The 15150-nt window shown below is 35.8% G+C and overlaps 1 pseudogene across 1 annotated transcript; it reads right to left on the bottom strand.

Annotated features, from left to right (window-relative positions):
- Positions 1–385: 385 nt before the first annotated feature.
- Positions 386–5038, bottom strand: LOC149546256 (protein VARIATION IN COMPOUND TRIGGERED ROOT growth response-like; annotated as a pseudogene). The gene is made up of 5 exons (XR_016353686.1): positions 4188–5038; positions 2959–4059; positions 2483–2821; positions 1116–2396; positions 386–1028 (listed from the first exon to the last, which is right to left on the bottom strand). The product of XR_016353686.1 is annotated as a protein VARIATION IN COMPOUND TRIGGERED ROOT growth response-like (transcript).
- Positions 5039–15150: the final 10112 nt, after the last annotated feature.

Raw genomic sequence — 15150 nt, 5'->3', positions numbered from 1 at the left:
CCAACATGTTGAAAATGAAACATATTCTTCTATTTGTCTTCATAAAAAAATGTAATTAAATAAAGGAGCTTTTTTGCTATACCATTGAACAAGAGTGCTATATTTCTAAGATATTGTGTATCTTTATCTCTGACAATCTGTCATTTTATAGAATCTTTGGGAATCATAGCCTAGCCTAACTTTGATATCATATTGAGTTTTATAGAAGCTAAGTAGAATTTAAACCTAGAATTTCACATTTTCTGTAAAACATTTGGAGCTCTAGCGTAATCTGACTGTGATGGTATCTTGAATTGTTCATTAATTGAATGAAACTCGAGTTAAAAAAGCTTCCATTAAGTGCTCTTATATTGAAATCAATCCATATTGAGTCAAAAAGGACAAGTTTCTAATAGGAATATCTTCTTGTACTGAGGGCAAAAAATATCAAGAACTTTATTATACATAACTCTCCAATGCTCTTTGTGGCAGACTTCATCACACTGAAATGGTCACTCATAAGGGTGGAGGCATACAACAGTTTTTAAGTAAATTACAAAAGAAGAATACCAACGATTAATAATATTAATTCAGTTTGCTTCTCTGATATATTAATTTGCTAAACGCGCCCATAAACTGCGAAAAGCCTCCACAAGTCTCTGTTCTTCTCCAAGTAAAAGCAATCCTTTCTCCACTTCACCTTCACCTGAATCTCTCTCTATCGTGTACTCCTCTACTGCGTGAGAGATGGAACATTGTGTGAAGAGACCTGTCAAAAACCATGTACCCTCCTCCACCTCGGCTGAGAATACTTCATCATCTAAGGAAGATATTCGTAATTGCATACGTGGAGTAGTGCAATTTATAAGAAAGCATACCATTACGGGGTCATCAATGAGAAATGGAATGTGCACCAGTTTTGGTTTGGAGGAAATTTTCTGGTTAGCGAAGGAGTCAACAAGAGAGAGCGTCGGAAAGTTGAAAGAGCTTACAAGTGAGGCAGCATCACCAACTGCCCGCGTACATACCAATATTTCTCCAGGCCATTTCTGCAAATCCTTTACCTATCGACATTAGCCACTTTACAATAAGATGAAGATAAAAAAAATTCTAAATTCCTTAAAAACCATTATCACCTGAATGCTTTGAATGCAACCTTCCAGACCTGACCTCCTGTTTGCTCTAAGTTTTACAGTCCTCAATCTTTCCAGCCTTCCTAGACTGTCTATACCCTGAATCTCCCACTTGGTATCTGCTCTCAACTCCTCTAATGCTTTGCAATATTCCAGACCTTGTATTTTCTGAACTCTGTAGCAACCAATGAGAACAAATTCTTGTAGAGAAAGTGATTGTGCAAAACTAGGAAGCGCGTCCAACTTAGGGCATCTTTCTATTTTCAGCCTCTGAATATTTACAAGACCAACAATGCCTCCAATGTTCCTCAAACTGTTACACCCCAGCAAATCAATGTCCTTGACTGTAGTTGGTAAAACTTCAATCCTACTGAGAATGTCAATATCTCTAATTCAAATCGTCTCAAGAACTGGACAACAATCTGGAGATATGGAAATGTTCGATATTTGTATTGCCGTTAGTGACATCCACTTAAGTTTGGACAACGAAAAAGCAAACGAGCCTGACCTGAGATTCAATTGACTCGTTGGGTAGTTGTCAATAGCCAATGTCTGAAGATTATTCAGCTTCGTAATTGATTTTGGTAATGATTTCACTCCTGACAATGCTATGGAGAAATGCTCTAATAGATTAAGACGACCCAGAGAATCTGGTGAACTCACCAGCCTGGGACAAGCTTCAATCCGAAGATTAGTCAAAGATGACAAATCTCCAAGAGAGTTCGGCAATCTTGTCAACAGCTCACTCCCTATCTCCACCACTCGCAACTTGCTCAGTTGCCCAATGTTGACTGGGACCTCCCTTAACCTCCTGCAACCACGTAAGTTGAGCTCTCTCAACGATTCCTGATTTGTGATGTCACAGGGCAACACTTCCAATTGCTTGCACCCAGAAAGGTTTACATACTCGAGCTTTGTTATTTCTTCCAGAATATTTGACCCCAAGGCGAGGTTTTTACACTCCTTTAGGCTCAAACATTGCAGGAATATCAACTCCTTAAAAGAGTCCAGCAACGACCTCAATTTCTCACTGCCTTCCAAACTGAGATGCCTCAAATTTCTCAAATTGCCAAAATTGCTGGGGAGTGATGATAGCTCAGCACAACAAATTATTTCCAGGTGCTCCAGCAATCGTAGATGGCAAAATTCAATTGACAGGTCCTCGAGAGAACTCGCATTACTAACCGCCACTTTTTTCAAATGACTCAGACAACCTATTGAGCTTGGAAATCTTTGGAACTTACGACAACCAGAAATAATTAACCCTCTTAACTGCACAGGAGCCTGCAGAAAAGTGTGAATTAGATGGACAGACACATACAAATATAAAAATATTACAATAGCAGACAATTTAGGAAGACAATGCTTACATCACGGTCAGTCTTCCATAGTTCTTCTAATTGACTATCACCGGTTTCATGGAGTTCTAAAACCCTCAAATTCTCCATTGAACTAAATGAAAGAAGATTTCTCAGACCAACGTCAAAGCACCAAAGCCATAACAACTCTTTTGATAAATCACCAATTATATCATTGTAATAACTTCCTTTCACCTCAAAAAATTTTAATCCAAGCGAAGATGGTGTAAGCCCACGAGGTCCTCTGCTGGTGTTACCTACGACCTTCCCGCCTGTCAAGCATTGTGGAAACTCCTCAAACCCAATGCTGGATACAGCTGTTTGAGACGCTAATCCTCGAATGTGAATGCTCTTTTCAATACAAAAGTTCAAATTAAAACAAAACCAAGTCAAAACATCTATAATTCATCAACGCAAGAAACAAATAAGTACACAAACACTCTGCCATTCCAGTGATTGACGAGGATCAAATAGAGCACTAATCTCACCTGTGCTTCATTATAAACTTCAATAGTTTGATATGGAGACCAAATGCGATATGGTGACTGTTTATTGGCAATTTCTCTTCCCAAATCTCTTAAATGCTTATGCATCCTTATACATTCACAATCATCAAGTTCAACAAGACATTTACTGAAAAGTATTTCCCAACTGTGTAGACCATTCCATCTTAATCCATCCCAAACATTAAGAACCATCTCTTTTTGCTCTCCAATGAAAAAACATGCAATATCTAGAAATATTTCCTTCTCTTCATCATCTAAAGTATCATAGCTTACACTTAAGCTTTCTTTTATGTTTTTAGGTAGTATTTTGGAGATCTCCAGTTGTTGCTTCCAAAAATCTTTGCTGTAGTCACCATATAATTGTGCCCCCAAAACTGTGAGAGAAAATGGCAATCCATCACAAATAGTTAAAAAATCTTTGACTAAAGATTGGAACCCTTTGTAAGGGGTGAGGGTTGCAAAAAAGCATGCCAACAAAAAAGTTGTTCAGCGTGATGTGGATCCATCATTTTCATTTTATAAACAGTAGAAATACCTCAAGATTTAAGCACTTCGAGTTCCCTTGTAGTGACTATAATCAAGCTACCTCTTGCAAGACCGTCTTTGTTAGACAATCCAAGGCTGTCCTTGTTAGGCAATAGTGCATCCAATTGTTCCACATCATTGACGTCATCCAGCACTATCAATAATCGAACAGATCTCAATCGGCTAGCAATCTTACCCTTCCCCGCTTCTATACTGTCCAATCGTACATCTTTGAGACCAAGGTCCTCCAGTAGTTCTTTCTGCTTAGTATGTAATTCACCTTGATTAGCAGCAACTCTAACATTTAGTAGAAAACTAGATTTTTCTGTGGTTTTGTATTTGTTGTTATAAAAATGTTTAGCAAGAGTGATCTTGCCAGAACCACCCATGCCCCATAATCCCACAACATGCACAGGTTGTTCCGCAGATTCAAGTTTCACTTCAAAGTCCTTTATAGCTTCATCCAAACCAGTTGGATGTTGGGCAACCTTAAGTGGCATTTTTTTTATTACTTTAGAAACCGTATTAACAATCTTCTTGAGCAGCTCCACCTCGTCTCTAGACATATACAACGGCAATGAGACAAAACACTAACTTTATTATATAGGGAAGAAACTGAAATTTAAATTTTTGAAAGAATTCGGAAAAAAATTGAATAAAGAAGGGTAAGGATACTTGTTACTCACTCCTCGGCATTGACAATATGACCGATATTAAAGGAAACACTGTTAAGTGCATTCTTCCACTCCTTAAGCTTTTCTGGCGTGTCTGTCCGCTCCCTCTCGTACAGGGAAAATGCATCAGCGAAGTCTCCTTTAGCATATCGGACATGCTCCGGTAGAATATGGTAGAAAACAGGTACAATTTGGGTGCCAGTTTTGAGCATAAATGAAAGTTCCTCTAAACACCAAGGAGAATGGGCATAATTCTTAGAAAATATAGCTAAATGAAGCGAAGCACTGCGGATTGTTTCTTCTATTTCTTTAGGCAAGGAATCCCCTAATTCAAGCTCTTCTGACTCAAGGAAAACCCTTAAGCCCTTGCTATTTAGGGTATTATAGAGAGTGATTGCGAGAGACTATTTAACATCGGGCCCGTGATGATTAATATATACATCATAGGGCGGATTTTTCATGGCAGAGGTAGATGTATGCGGTACTATGCCTTGAAAAGCACTTGGAAGCTCATTCTGTGATTGCCTAGCTGGGGTGGACGTACGTGCCATGGAACTGGACTGATCTAAATGCGTAGAAAAGAAGCGAGAAAACCAAGCAAAGCAGGATGAAAATAGGCTTACCACTGAATAGGTAAGAGAAGCAGAGGGAGCTGCTGGAACTGCTTGAGAAGCATCTGTATCCTCGTTCTCGGGCTTACGACCATTGTTAAAACCTGAAGTAGATGCCATGGAATTCGATTGAGCTCTGGCAGAAAGAGCGAACGAAATATAAACTAGAGCAACCAGGGTTTTTGTTGAGGAACCAGATCGCGTGACTCTTCGTAGGACGAAAGAAGTGTTGGGTGATGCGACGCGCTCCCCTGCCCATTGGTGGTTAATTATGTGGTGTTCCATGTTCACTACAAGTCATGGCTTTTGGTGCAACGGCAAATGGGCCCTACAATTGGTATCAGAGATTGGTTAAGCTCATTTGATTTTTTTTTGGAAATCGGTGAAGTTTTTTTTTTGCAGGCACCATGGATGAAGCAGAAAAATGGAAGATTGAAAAGTTTTCTGGGCAAAACTTTGGGCTATGGAAAGTGCAGATAGAGTCTTTGCTCATCAAGCAAGATTTACAACCTGCGTTGCTTGGTAAGACAAAGGGAAAAGGATCATTGTCAGACGAAGACTGGGAAAAATTGGATTTGAAAGCAAGGGCAACAATTTTCTTGGCACTCTCAAGTAATGTGTTGTTTAACGTTTCAGCTGAGAAGACAACTAAAGAGTTAGTTGAGAAATTATCTTCATTGTATGAGATACCTTCTGCTTCGAATAAAGTTTTTATAATGAAGAAGCTATATAATCTGAAAATGAAAGAAGAGGGAGTAATGTCGAATCATCTGAATGAGTTTAATACATTGGCCAGTCAACTCATTTCAGTTGGTATACCATTAGATGATGAAATCAAAGCTATTCTTTTACTATGTTCACTTCCGAACAGCTGGGAAGGTGTAGTAATGGTTGTGAGCACTTTAGTTGCAGCCAAGACCAAATTGCAATTCAATGAAGTTGCAGCCACACTTCTTAGTGAAGACATGCGGAGGAAGCATCAAGAACCCTCTTTCGGTGATGCTCTTACAGTTGTGAGCACGAGCAATAGAGGTAGAAGTCGAGAGAGAGGAAGAAATAATAATAGTAATAGTAATGCAAGAGGAAGATCGAGCCATCACTCCAGATCGAGAGGAAGAAATGGGTCTTGCTGGTTTTGTGGAAAACCAGGGCACTCAAAGAAGCAGTGTTGGCATTACAAGAAGGCTCAAAATAAAGTCATAAATGATGGAGTTAATGCTGCAACCGATGAAGCTTTGATACTTGCAGTTGGTGACACAAATTCAAATTCGTGGGTCCTTGATTCCGATGCCTCATTTCATGCAACTCCATGTCGGAGTGTTTTCATGAATTACCAAGAAGGTATGTTCGGTAAAGTTTTTCTTGGGGATAATGAAGAATGTGACATAGTGGGAAAAGGGGACATTTTATTGTCATTGAAAAATGGGAGCAAATGGATTTTAAAAGATGTTAGGCATGTACCTACACTTAAGTGTAATCTGATTTTTGTTAGTCAGTTATATACACAAGGCTACAATGTTAGTTTTGATTTAGCTTCATGGAAAGTGTCAAAAGGTCAATTAATTTTAGCAAAAGGGCAGAAAATTGGAAGTTTGTACACATTAGAGTGTCATGGTGAAGTGGGAGTAGCCATGGCGGTTGCGGATAGTAATGCTGAACTTTGGCATAAGAGGCTCGGTCATATGAACAAAACAGGTCTTGAAGTTATGCTTCGTAGAGACCAACTTCCGGGTCTAAAATTGGTTGATTTACAGTTATGTGAGCATTGCCTTTATGGCAAACAAAATTGCACCAGCTTTATAAGGACGGGTCATGAGAAGAAATCTTCTCAATTAGAACTTGTACATTCTGATGTTTTTGGTCCTACGGAGGTAACATCTCTTGGTGGTGCTAAATATTTTGTCACATTTCTTGATGATTTCACTCGAAAAGTTTGGATTTATATGCTGAATAACAAATCTGAAGTTTTTTCAAAATTTAAAGTTTTTAAGGCTATGTTGGAAAATCAGATTGGAAGAAAAATAAAATGCTTATTAACAGACAATGGTGGTGAGTTTTGTTCTACGGAGTTTGACAATTTTTGTACAGATAATGGTATTTAGAGGATTAAAACAGTCCCGTATACACCTCAAGAAAACAGTGCAGCTGAGAGGTTGAATGGGACTATTTTAGAAAGAGCTCGATGTATGTTATCAAATGTTTAAACAGCTCATAGTCATCAAGTTTCCTGGGACGTTTCTTCTCTCTTGTAGACCACCTTAAATTAATTATGTGGTGTTCCATGTTCACTAATAGTCGTGGCTTTTGGTGCAACGGCAAATGGGCCCAACAATTGGTAGTAGAGCCTGGTTTTGGCCTGGTCATGGGTTCAAATCTCTTCGGTGCCTTCTCAATTCGCGTAAGCACCTGGTATGCGCGTCGAAGGGGAGATTGTTGGGTGATGTGACATGCTCCCCTGCCCATAGGTGGTTAACTATGTGGTGTTCCATGTTCACTACCAGTCATGGCTTTTGGTGCAATGGCAAATGGGCCCTACAAGAAGAGGCACTGGCTAAACAGTCGAAAATTTGCATTGTCTGGAATGCCGTGCACGATGCCTCATGTCCCTCCTTGCATAGAATGGGATGGAGACATTAACATCATACCATCCACACTTCCCAACTTCCATCACTGACGTACTGTCTATCTCCCAACATTTGAAGTCATATCACATTGCCCAAATAGTTGGCCGCATTCATTGAACATTATTTTTAACTGCTGAAATTTTATTTGTTAAACTATTACCATTAGCTGATGTGGTAATAAATAATTTTTACATAAAGATCACTTTAAAAATTTGGAAGTAATTTTTTTGGAATGATTGTATTAATTTATTTTATTATTATTGTTATGCCATTTGACTGACTTACATTTATATGTCTATGACTAAATTAGCTACAGAAAAACAATTTAAAATTAAAATAAGAAGTTATGTTTTTAAAATAAGAAGTTATGTTTTTAAGGTGAGTGGATTTAACATTCATATAGAAGAAAAATAATAAATATTTAAATTTAAAGTTATCTTAGAAATTTCTTAAATCTAAATGTCTATTATATAGATATTTAGTTAAAAAATGATAAATAGAAATTATAGTAAATATCAAATTTTATTTTAAAATATCATGAATATACATTTATTTTATTTGTTTTAATTTGATTTGTTAACTAATCTGGTGAGAAGTGTTTTTTGTGTGTTGCTATATTTTCATCTCAAATTATTTCTCATGAAGATTACTACTAGCTTATATATATATATATATATATATATATATATATATATATATATATATATATATATATATATATATATATATATATATATATATATATATATATATATATATATATATATATTACATCGAGAGTAATCGTTCTCGAGGCGCCTATTTTCATTTAATCCCAAGGTTATTTTCATCACACTTGGGATTTATGAAAATGAAAATAGGCACCTCGAGAACGATTACTCTCGGCGTAATATATATATAGGTATATATAAGCTAGTGGCAATCGCGGCGCAATAGGAAAAGTATTTTTTAAATTTTTTTATTTTTAAATATAGTTGTATAAACTTACTATAAAATCGTGATAGTGTAAACTTACTATAAAATTATTCTTGAACATTTTATTTTTTAATTCTATATATGGTGTTTATTTGCATCACTTTAGTTTAGTTTTATTTTAAGCATATTGTTACATAAAATTTTATACTAAAGAGTAGAGTTATTGTTAGCATTAGGCTTAGGGCTAGGGTTATAGTTAGGGTTAGGTTTAATGTTAAAATATGAGTTAGCCTGGTTAGGGTTATAGTTTGAGTTAGGGGTAGATAGAGTATAGGAATTATGGTTAGATTTAGGGTTTGAGTTTGAATCAGGGTTTCAGTTAGGGTTAGGGTTAGAGTTTTGAGTCAGGGTTAAGGTTAGCGTTAGTGTTACCATTACAATTAGGGTTGAAGTCCAATTACAATAGAGTAAGATTTAAGGCTACAATTAAAGGTAGGGGTAGTGTTATAGTTATAGTTAGGTTTAGTGTTGGACTTAGAGAAAGGGTTAGGCTTAAGGTTATTGTTAGGGTTACGTTTCTATATAAAGTTGGGTATAATATTAAAGTCCAATTATGGTAGAGTTAGATTAACGATTAGAGTTAGGGGTAGGGTTATATATAGAGCTACATAAGGGTTAAGGTTAGGGTATGAGTTTGAGTCAGGGTTAAGGTTAGAGTTAAAGGTAGTGTTAGGGTTTAAAGTAGCATTAAATTTAGGGTTAGGGCTAGGGTTAGAGTCTAATTATGTTAGAGTTAGATTTATAGTTAGAGTTAGATTTAGGGTTAGAGTTAGGGGTAGGGGTAGGGTTAAGGTTAGGGTTAGTGTTAGGATTAGAGTTAGGGTTAGGTTAGGATTAGAGTTAGGATAAGGTTTAGGGTTAGAGATAGGGGTAAAGAAATGGTTACAATAAGGGTTAGGGTTAGGGTTAGGGTTAAGGTTAGGGCTAGGGTTAGAGTCTAATTATGGTAGAGTTAGAGTTTGGGTTAGAGTTAGGGGTAGGGGTAGAGTTAAGGTTAGGGTTAGGATTAGGATTAGAGATAGGGGTAAAGAAATGGTTAGGATGAGGGTTACGGTTAGGGTTAGGGTTAAGATTAGGATCACAATTAGGGTTAGAGTAAGGGTTAGAGTTAGGGGTAGGGGTAGGGTTAAGGTTAGGGTTAGAGATAGGGGTAAAGAAATGGTTAGGATGAGGGTTACAATTAGGGTTAGTGTTAGGGTTAGGGTTAGGGTTAAGATTAGGATCACAATTAGGGTTAGAGATATGGGTAGAGAAAGGGTTAGGGTTAGGGTTAGGGTCAAGGTTGGGGTTTAGTTGACTATTAGAATATAAGTTAACATTAGAGTCTAAGTTATAATTAGGGTTATAGTTTGAGTTAGGAGTAGACAAAGCATTAGAATTATGGTTAGGGTTAGGGTTAGGGGATAAAGTAGGATCGTGGTTAAGAGTTACATTTAGTGTTCCATGTAGAGTTACATTTAGGAAGGAATCTTGTTCTCGTTAGACAGGCCTCTTAGCATAATGGAGCAATATAAGGATTACAATGTTCCTTAAGTAGTTTTATAATTTTATCAGTTAGGTTTATAAATAGACCATTGGTTGATGTTCATTATATTTAGGGTTAGAGTTAGGGGTAGGGGTAGGGTTAAGGTTAAGGTTAGTATTAGGATTATAGTTACGGTTAGGGGAGGATTAGAGTTAGGGTTAGCCTTAAGGTTAGGGTTAGAGATAGGGGTGAATAAAGGGTTAGGATTAGGGGTAGGTTTAGGGTTAGGGTAAAGGTGAGGGTTAGGTTTAGTGTTAGAATATAAGTTAGATTAGAATTTAAGTTACAAATAGGATTATAGTTTGAGTTAGGGGTAGACAAAGCATTAGAATTATGGTTAGGGTTAAGGTTAGGGGACAAAGTAGGACTGTGGTTAGAGTTACAATTAATGTTGCGTTTACAATTATATCTAGGAGGGTAGCCTGTTGTCGTTAGACATGCCTCTTAGAATTAACGAGCAATATAAGGATTACAATGTTCCTTAAGTAATTTTATAATTTTATTAGTTACATTTATAAATAGACCATTGGTTAATGTTAATTATGCTTAGCATGAATAGTGTAGCTAGAAACACAAAGGTCAAGGAAAAACATTTCAAATATCTACAAGTATAGTCGAGAAGAATTTGAGCTAAAAAGTTAAATCATTTATTTATTATTCTGATACATAGATGAAAGGAGAACTATATCTCCTAATACAATTATTTAGATGAAGTAATAACTGAAAAAATGAAAGATGAGAAATCATCATATGGACCATGTGTAGAGTTCTCCATAATGATGTAAGTACATAACATATTCTTCAGAGATTAAAATCGTATTACGACCTTTGTTTGTAATGTGATCATCATAGACCTCTTTCATCATGGGTGGAAATGCATCTACTTTTGTAGAATTGTTGCGTACATATTTGGCAACATCTTCCATCTCCATTATCTCTATCTCTTGTACATGATCAATTGATAAAGCTGCATTCTCAAGTGCTTTTACCATAGTTGCACAACATTGTTTAATTATTCGTGCATACTTCTGAAACTTTGTCTCAAAAAAATGATTTGATCCAATAGAAGAAGTTGGGCTCATGTCGAGAATGCTTGACTATCTATCAGAGGCTGCCATGCCTAAAACAAATCATGGAAAACAATTTAGTAAGCATTAGCACCAATAAAAAAGAATAATAAATGCATAGTTAATGAGAGGGACATAAATTTTATATCAATAATGGTTTTGAAAAAACATAATAGGTCACTTAGTATAAAAACCTAATTGTATTAGAATTGGTAATGAAATTTTGGGTATGGAAACATGGTAATATTATAACCTTTGAAGGATAGTGAAGAATATACAAACATACTTTTCAAATATTGAATAGCAATGTATTGGTTGAAAGTCATGAAGCATAATCATTTTGATTTATTTCAATCGAAGGTGGTCTTTATAATTTGAATTAATGTTATAGCTACCTTAATTTGAGGACCCAATTGATGATCATAGTTAAAATTAGAAATTGGAGAATTAGTAAAATTAAATTTCAGCGTAATTGTACTTGCAACTATTAAAAAGTGCAAATAATAAGGTTATAATGTTGCATTGTGCATATCCAATTATAGTTGTCATTAACTGTTGAATATAAACTATCAATGTAATAATAAGAATAAAAACATAATAGTTCATGATGATAATAACATAATGTAGTAGAACAAATAAATCTTTATTATTAAATAGTCTATTTGAAAACACCAATGATTTTCAAGACTTCTCAATCTACATTCTTCTACTTTTCTCTTTGAAAGTTGTTTCCCACTTTTCATTTTCTCATAGCGGTTGTATGTAAATGGTGGCATTATCCTCAAACCTTCCATTGACTTAACACGAGATATGGCCACAAATGTCAATCCTACTCTTTCTCTTGGACCTATGTCAATTGTAGCTTTTGAAAGAGTTAGCCCTTGAGATTTGTGAATAGTCAACGCCCATGCCAACCTCAATGGTAGTTGGAAGGTCCTACCCCTCTGAAATGGAGCTATTGGTATTATGTTTGGATGATGATCATCAAATGGTACTCCAGAATAATTATCAAATTCAACTGTAACATATGCTGGTGGCTCAGGTGGAGCAATTCTTGGTTTGTAGACAATATTTCTGATATATCCCAATGATCCATTCACAAGACCAGCTTCTATCCATAGATTTCTAGTCAACATTACTCTTGCATTTTGACTTATCAATAACTCTATTTCAAGTTCATCACCGGATAAATCTTCATTTCTATTACCATTCGTTGACTTGGTTGCAAGGCTGCGTGCAACTGGGTGTCTTAAAGAATACAACATCCTCATGTTATGGTTATGAACATTGTCATTTGTAGAGAATAAATGCACTGCCTTATCAAACTCATCATTGCTTGTAACATCTAATCTTATAGGTGTTCTTGTCATGAGCAAGTTCCAGTCATCTATTTGTGGATTTGCATCTCTGACATTTGTGAGAAGCTGACGAAATCTTTGTTGTTGGATATTTTCTCCATCTTGCCTAAATACTTTATCTAGTGTAACCACTATCTTGAATTCATGCCATAATAACTTTGCCCACATGTTGCTATCATATGTTGGTCTATCATTAACCGGAGGTAATTGCCCCAAATCACCAACTAAAATACTAGAGACACCTGAAAGATAGTTGCAAAATTTTAATTTATGTACATAAAGTAAAATCGAAAGATATACATTCTATATGATCAATGTTAATAAGAATTGAGAGACATTAATAACACCATGTGTTGTAAGGAAAGGGATACCTCCAAAGCTTATGTCTGCTTTATGTGGGAAGGCTTGTCTAAGTCGACTATCTATATTTTCCAACATATTCTGGCCAATGAAGCTCATTTCATCAATCAAAATATATTTGATATTTTCCATCTCTTGTTGAAAGCTTGAAAGTCTTGTTCCTTGTAATTGGGCAAAATCTATAATTGGAATCCGCAACTTTGAATGAATGGTAGATGCTCCTATATTGAAAGCTGCAACTCCAGTTGGTGCAAGCAATAGAAGTGGAGAAGGATTTGTCATTGATGCCATTTGAAGAGATTGATTGATGGCACCAATTAGATAAGACTTTCCCGTTCCTTTTGTTCCTTGAATTATCATAAATAAAGGATTTTGCACTTGATTGGTATGGTAGTCTGTCAGAATAATGTCAACCATCTTTTGTTGCTTGTGACTAAGAGTTGTAAAGTTGATGCATTGTGGAATGTCATCATACATAAGACATCCATGCTTTTTCATTTCAGGTATGAAATTTATTGCTCAGATTGTCTCCTCTTCAGTTTGATATTCACTACACCAATTTGTATTTCTATCAATATCTCTCCTTCCCAACATGTCAATTTCAGAAACTGGCATATGTTGACCACGGTGTAACCCAGATATTATTTCCCACTCATGTTCTGTAGTATTTTCCTGAATGGCTCTATCATCTTCCATCTCTGAATCAGTTGAAGGTTCATCATTTTGTGCATGTTCTTGCCTTTGGACATGCCAAGGATTATAGTTGAATGAGTCCCAATTTGCTACTATAGTATCATCATCATGACCAATGTCTCTCTCAACATTACGAAAAGGTTTGTATAGTATCAACTAAGACAAACAAAAGTCCACCCATTTATTAGAATCTCGCGAAGGAATAGTAAAATACCTAGGAAAAACTCTAACAATAGCTGCTTTCTTTCTTGGGCTCCATTTATTATCTCCTCTTCTTTTGGGATTATATATCTAGGACCTTGTTGCATCAATCAAACTAATACCTTCCATAGAAAGTGGTCTTATTTTATAACCATCAACAAAAGATTTTGTGAGTTCTTCCTCATTTCCATCATCATTGATTACCATGGGTTTGAAAACTTCACGTGAGACGTTTAGATTAACAAACTTTCTGCTGCACTCCACCAATGGAAGTTGTAATAACATATGACACATTTCTTGAGCTCTAATATCTCTTTCTATAACTATCTCAGTTAAAAGCTTTCTATATGCCCGTGATGCTAAATCATCAGGATTTGAAAGATTTGAAAGACGCATCAACATTTTTTGATATGTTTTAGAACTTTTCTCTGCTTTTGCTGCATACTTTGCAATATATTTGATAATTGCATGTCTTGAAAGGACAGGTTGCTAATCAACATTGGCCCTCCACAATTGCAGTATGTACCGATTATGTGTATTAACTCTATCATCATTTCTTGTTGGTTCAAATTTTCTCTCACCCGAATCTGCATCTATGTATAACTTTGACCCATCCAAATTTAATTTCCAAGGAGCATTATACCTGGAACATTGATGAATAGATATCTTGTCAATCCAACTTGTTGAAAAAGGTGAAATAGATAATTTAGATATAAGTTTTTTTGAATTTGATTAACCTGCAAACCATGCATCCTCTTTTTTTACGAAGGCATGCTCCCTCCTTACATACCGTGTGTCTTTCAACACAATTGAGTATCTGTTCATAATCTTGATCTATATCCATCTTAGCGAGTTGTGTTGTATTCTTTAGGCATGGATGCTGACCAAAATTTTGGAAGACCTAAAAATGATAATTTATATATTATTCTATTGGATAGAGGTGAGAAACATATAATAATATTTAATTGATTTATAATATGAAACTTACATGTATATTTCTTTGATGCGGATCATGTCTAGGATTCCATGCATGAATAATGGAGTCAAAATATCTTTCTGCACTTTTTCGTTCATCCTCATTTGACCAATTAATAGTGTCCATATTTGGTGCCCCTTCAAGCCATAAGAAGCCGTGAACATGAGGTGAACCACGATGTTGCCACTCATATCTACACCAAAAGTCTTTTACTTTCATACCTTTTTCAAGTATTTCTTTCCTAAACATTGTATTCCTTAAGTGCATGTGATAAGTGACTATATGTGGATAGTCAATGATATTCTTCCTTCTCCATTTTTGAGCCTCTCATGGATCAGTAGGTGGTGTACCAGGCATTAGTGCATGTAAATCAGGCCATTGCATATCGGCTACACTTAATGTAAAGAAAATTGTAGGTGTGCCAAGCTGGTCAAGCAAGTTAGTTAATTCTGCTTTATTTTTTGCCCAATATGATCTTGTTCCTCTTAGACTTGTTCCGAACCACATTAGCCTATCTGCGAGATTATTAGATGGCATATTCTCCATATGTTCACGCAATTCATTAATAGTAATTAGGATTTCATG

The sequence above is a fragment of the Cupressus sempervirens genome, chromosome 7 (assembly GCF_028749045.1).
Source record: "Cupressus sempervirens isolate cs-2001-9-10 chromosome 7, ASM2874904v1, whole genome shotgun sequence".
Lineage (NCBI taxonomy): Eukaryota > Viridiplantae > Streptophyta > Pinopsida > Cupressales > Cupressaceae > Cupressus > Cupressus sempervirens.
Note: the sequence above shows the minus strand (reverse complement) of the source record. Positions and strands in the feature narration are given on the sequence as shown.